This window comes from Arachis hypogaea, chromosome 15, assembly GCF_003086295.3.
Source record: "Arachis hypogaea cultivar Tifrunner chromosome 15, arahy.Tifrunner.gnm2.J5K5, whole genome shotgun sequence".
NCBI classification, from domain to species: domain Eukaryota; kingdom Viridiplantae; phylum Streptophyta; class Magnoliopsida; order Fabales; family Fabaceae; genus Arachis; species Arachis hypogaea.
Genome location: NC_092050.1, coordinates 122,955,721 through 122,961,770, shown reverse-complemented (window position 1 = coordinate 122,961,770; position 6,050 = coordinate 122,955,721). Strand labels below are relative to the sequence as shown.

Here is a 6,050-nt window from a genome sequence, read left to right as displayed (position 1 = left end):
TCAATTACTTCCACTTTATCTTGATCCACCTCTATTCCCTTGTTTGAAATTTTATGCCCAAGGACAATTCTTTCAGTCACCATAAAGTGACATTTTTCCCAGTTTAAAACTAGGTTGGTGATGAGCGGATAATTTATACGCTTTTTGGCATTGTTTTTAGTATGTTTTTAGTAGAATCTAGTTACTTTTAGGGATGTTTTCATTAGTTTTTATGTTAAATTCACATTTCTGGACTTTACTATGAGTTTGTGTGCTTTTTTGTGATTTCAGGTATTTTCTGGCTAAAATTGAGGGACTTGAGCAAAAATCAGATTCAGAGGTAGAAGAAGGACTGCTGATGCTGTTGGATTCTGACCTCCCTGCACTCAAAATAGATTTTCTGGAGCTACAGAACTCAAAATGGCGCGCTTCCAATTGTGTTGGAAAGTAGACATCCAGGGCTTTCCATCAATGTATAATAGTCCATACTTTGACCAAGTTTAGATGACGCAAAGTGGCGTTCAATTCCAGCTCTCTGCCCAATTCTGGCGTTCAGCGCCAGAAACAAGCTGCAAAGTGGAGTTCAACGCCCAAACTGGCACAAAAGCTGGCGTTCAACTCCAAGAAGGACCTCTACACGTGCAACACTCAAAGCTCAGCCCAAGCACACACCAAGTGGGACCCGGAAGTGGATTTATGCATCAATTACTTACTTCTGTAAACCCTAGTAGCTAGTTTATTATAAATAGGACCTTTTACTATTATCTTCGGATCATCTTTGATTAGTTGTATGCTATCTTAGATCACGTTTGGGGGCTGGCCATTCGGCCATGCCTGAACCTTTATCACTTATGTATTTTCAACGGTAGAGTTTCTGCACTCCATAGATTAAGGTGTGGAGCTCTGCTGTTCTTCAAAGATTAATGCAAAGTACTACTATTTTTCTATTCAATTCAACTTATCCGCTTCTAAGATATTCATTCGCACTTCAACCTGAATGTGATGAACATGACAATCATCATCATTCCCTATGAACGCTTGCCTGACAACCACTTCCATTCTACCTTCGATTGAATGATTATCTCTTGGATCTCTTAATCAGAATCTTCCTGGTATAAGCTAGATTGATGGCGGCATTCATAAGAGTCCGGAAAGTCTAAACTTTGTCTGTGGTATTCCGAGTAGGACTCAAGGATTGAACGACTGTGACGAGCTTCAAACTCGCGAGTGCTGGGCGTAGTGACAAAGGCAAAAGGATAGTAAATCCTATTCCAGTATGACCGAGAACCTCCAGATGATTAGCCATGCAGTGACAGCGCATCGGACCATTTTCACAGAGAGGAATAGGACACCACCATCGACAAGGGTGATGCCTCCAGACGACTAGCCGTGCTGTGACAGAGCATTTGGACCATTTTCCCGAGAGGATTAAAAGTAGCCATTGGCACCGGTGACATCCTTACAAAAAGCCAGCCATAGAGAGGAGTAAGATTGATTGGATGAAGACAGCAGGAAAGCAGAGGTTCAGAGGAACGAAAGCATCTCTATGCGCTTATCTGAAATTCTCACCAATGATTTACATAAGTATTTCTATCCTTGTTCTATTATCTATTTTCGAAAACTCCATAACTATTTTATATCCGCCTGACTGAGATTTACAAGGTGACCTTAGCTTGCTTCATACCAACAATCTCCGTGGGATCGACCCTTACTCACGTAAGGTTTATTACTTGGACGACCCAGTGCACTTGCTGGTTAGTTGTATCGAAGTTGTGACAAATTATGAATTGAGATTAGAGCACCAAGTTTTTGCAGCCATTACCAGAGATCACAATTTCGTGCACCAAGTTTTTGGCGCCGTTGCTGGGGATTGTTCGAGTTTGGACAACTGACGGTTCATCTTGTTGCTCAGATTAGGTAATTTTCTTTTTATTTTATTTTCAAAAATTTTTCAAAAATCTTTCAAAAATTTCTCATCTATTTTCGAAAAAAATAAAAATGTTTTCAAAAAAAATTATATTTTCTTCAAAATTTTTAAGAATGAATTCTAGCGTTTCATGAAGCATGTTGAAGCCTGGCTGGCTGTAAAGCCATGTCTGATTCTTTTGGATAGGGCATGTTAGGCGTGTCATGTCTGAGTTACATACTAAAGCTTGGCTGGCTATTAAGCCATGCCTGACCCTTTGATTGGAGCTTTAGACCAAAGAGCATAAGATTCCTGGAATTCATATTAAAAATTTTGGAATCCTTATTTTTCTTTTTCAAAATAATTTTCGAAAAATATAAAATAAAAATCCAAAAAAATTTAGAAAATTATAAAAATCAAAAATATTTTTGTGTTTCTTGTTTGAGTCATGTGTCATGCTATAAGTTTGGTGTCAATTGCATGTTCATCTTGCATTTTTCGAAAATTCTCATGCATTCATAGTGTTCTTTATGATCTTCAAGTTGTTCTTGGTAAGTCTTTGATGCCAAGGCATCTTAGGCTAGTTTCACTAGCATTTTTCTGTTAGTTTTAGTTGTTTTATGCATTTTCTTGAGCTTTAAGTAACCAAGAATGGTTAAATGAATAACAAAGCAATGAACCATCCAAACAGTATGATTTTGATGCAAATTCCATGAGTTTTAGTTATATTACTTGAATGCTATGAATGGAAGATTTCTCATGAATTTTTGCAAGACTTTGATGCAATTGTTTGGAAGATTTCAGGGAAGAAGAGGCTAAGCAAGGAAGCAACAAAATCAATAAAGGAAGCTTGAATATCACATGTGGAGTTTAAGTTCCAGTTTAAGCCTAAACTGGAGCTTAAACGCCAGAATCATGAAGGCTAAGAAATGCTGGAATTGAAGTTTAACCTCCAGTTTAACCTTAAACTGGAGGTTAAACGCCAGAATGAAAAGTCTCACCAAAGAAGCATTCCACGTTTAACCTCCAGTTTGACCTCAAACTGGAGGTTAAACGCCAGAATGATAATGCCACTCAGGAAGGAGTTCCACGTTTAACCTCCAGTTTAACCTTAAACTGGAGGTTAAACGCCAGAAATGGGAAGTGCACCAGGGAGCCATTTCCACGTTTAAGCTCCAGTTTGACCTCAAACTGGAGCTTAAACGTGTTCGACCAAAAACTTTCCTCCAGGGTTGCTTTCTCCATTTCCACGTTTAAGCTCCAGTTTGACCTCAAACTGGAGCTTAAACGTGTTCGACACCTCCAGGGCTACCCTTCTAAGCTTCCACGTTTAACCTCCAGTTTAACCTTAAACTGGAGGTTAGACGTGTTCGACCTCCAGGATGCCTCCTTCCATTTCCACGTTTAACCTCCAGTTTAACCTTAAACTGGAGGTTAAACGTGTTCGACCTCCAGGGCTGCCCTTCCTATATCCACGTTTAAGCTTCAGTTTAACCTTAAACTGAAGCTTAAACGTGTTCGACTACATGACTCTCCAGGGCTACCTTCTTCCATTTCCACGTTTAAGCTTCAGTTTAACCTTAAACTGAAGCTTAAACGTGCTTCTACAAAAGGCCTCACTGGAAGTGTCTGGCGTTTAAGCTGCAGTTTAAGCTTAAACTGCAACTTAAACGCCACTCTTGGAAAAGGTTTCTGGACCAAAAATATTGTGGTTTAAGTTAGTATTTGAGCACAAACATTAACTTAAACTTATTCTGGTATGAAACCCAATTGAATATCATGGTTTATGGGATTGGGCCTGAAGGATTGATGAGTCTGAAATTTCAATTTATTGAGTCATGTGCCATTATTTGATTATCACTAAGTTGGCTCAATGAATGTTACAGAATTTGGATCAACAGCCTCATCAAGATTATGGATCATAAACCCAAGACAAAAGGAAAGCAGGGAGAGGCCTCAAAGCCCAAGAAGCACAACAGAAGCTCAATATAGAAAGTGTATAAATAGGATAGAATTTAAGTTAGATAGAAATTTTTACCTTTTCAATTTTAGCTAGTTTTCATATCTTTGTAGTTGAATTCAGAGCTATGACTCACTAAACCCCTTTCATTGGGTTAGGGAGCTCTATTGTAATTCAATGAATCAATAATAGTTTATCTTCTTCTTCAATCTTTTCTCTTGAATTTTGTTAGAAAGCTTCTCGATCTAATTCCATTGGGTAGTTGTCTTGGGAAAGAAACTACCCATAATTGGAATCCTTCGGAACCTTGGGAAAGGAATGGAGGATTCATGCTAGAGAAGCTTTCTCACAGTGAATTGGATTGGGGTTTGGATGGATATTGTGACATGTAATCCTACCAAATTGTGGTTCATGAAACTGTGTGGTATAATCAGTGATCGAGCATCATCTCTTCTTATGAACATTTAAACCAAGGGATTGGGAATTTGTTTGTTTTTAGAGAGAATTGGTGAGCCAAGGGATTGGGATCCAATCATATAAGATTGCCAAGCAAAATTCAATGAACGCATTGATTGAGGAAGAGATATACATGTTTTGATTCGGAGATCTCAATATCTCCTAACACCCAATGAATTCCCCATTTCTGATTTCCACTTTCTCTTTACATTCTGCAAATTAATTCATGCAATCACCCCCATTCCCTTTTAATTTCAGCAATTTAGCTTCTGCTCTTTAATTCATGCAATTTAAGATTCAGCCATTTCAATTTCTTGTCATTTACTTTTCCCGCCAATTTTACATTCCGCAATTCTCATCTAAATCTTGATTCCGCTCAACTAGCACACACTTCTAATCCGAATTGCTCATTCAACCAATCCTTGTGGGATTCGACCTCACTCTATTGTGAGTTTTTACTTGACGATAACCGGTGCACTTGCCGGAAGGAATTTTGCCGATCGTGCAATTTCCTAAATCGTAGCATAACTAGTTTATGCGCATCAAGTTTATGGCGCCGTTGCCGGGGATTGGTTTTCGATTGACAATTCTCCAATTGGAAGTTAACTAGATTGAGCATTTTTTTTTGTTTTGATTAATTCAGTACAAGTTACTTGTTGAATTTTAATTTCTGCACTCTATTACATGCTTTCTTTCTTTATGTCTTTAAATTCAAGCAACTAACTCACTGACTCACTAACTGTTTGAATTAATTCCTCAATTGATCTAACCATACTCTTCCATTAACCAAGAGTATTTCACTTGTTGTTGCCTGTGCTGTGTTCTTGTATGACAGGTAGGAGAGGAGAGACATCAACTCCTCCATATACCGAACCAGAGAGGACCCTTCATAGACTTAGAAGGGAAGCAAGAGGGAAGAGAGTACTGGGAGAAGAAGAATCTGAAGGAGAATCTGAGGACAATTTTGAGGAAGCTCTAGATCTCAACATGGATAGAGAAGTTCACAACCATGAGAGAACTGATGGAAACAATGCCATTCCTGAGAGGAGGGTTCTTAGTTCATACATAAACCCAACCTCTGGGAATTGTGGTAGCAGCATTCAGAAACCACCCATTCAGGCCAACAATTTTGAGCTCAAACCACAGCTAATATCACTTGTGGAGAATCATTGTTCATTTGGTGGGAGTGCTAATGAAGATCCCAACCAACATCTCACAAAATTCCTGAGAATTTGTGACACTGTGAAGTCCAATGGAGTCCAGGAAGATGCCTATAAACTGCTTTTGTTCCCATTTTCACTTAGGGACAAAGCAGCTAAGTGGCTGGAATCATTCCCAAGGGGGAGTCTAACAACATGGGATGAGGTGGAAAGCAAGTTTCTGGCACGTTTCTACCCCCCACAAAAGGTCAATAGGCTTCGATCTGAGGTTCAAACTTTTAGACAACAAGATGGTGAAACTCTCTACGAGGCATGGGAGAGATTCAAGGATTTGACAAGGAAATGCCCACCAGACATGTTCCATGACTGGGTGCAATTGCATATTTTCTATGATGGACTCTCTTATGAATCAAGGAAGGCTGTAGACCATTCATCAGGAGGTTCATTGAACAGGAAAAAGACTGTGGAAGAAGCCATTGAAGTGATTGAGACAGTGGCTGAGAATGAGTACTACTATGCATCAGAGAGGCACAACACTAAGGGAGTCATGGAGCTGAACCATGTTGATACAATTCTAGCCCAAAACAAG

At 39.1% G+C, this 6,050-nt stretch overlaps 1 non-coding gene across 1 annotated transcript; it reads right to left on the bottom strand.

Moving 5' to 3' along the window:
- Positions 1–5,714: 5,714 nt before the first annotated feature.
- Positions 5,715–5,818, bottom strand: LOC112752124 (small nucleolar RNA R71). The gene has a single exon (XR_003176567.1). It is a non-coding gene; the product is annotated as a small nucleolar RNA R71 (small nucleolar RNA).
- Positions 5,819–6,050: the final 232 nt, after the last annotated feature.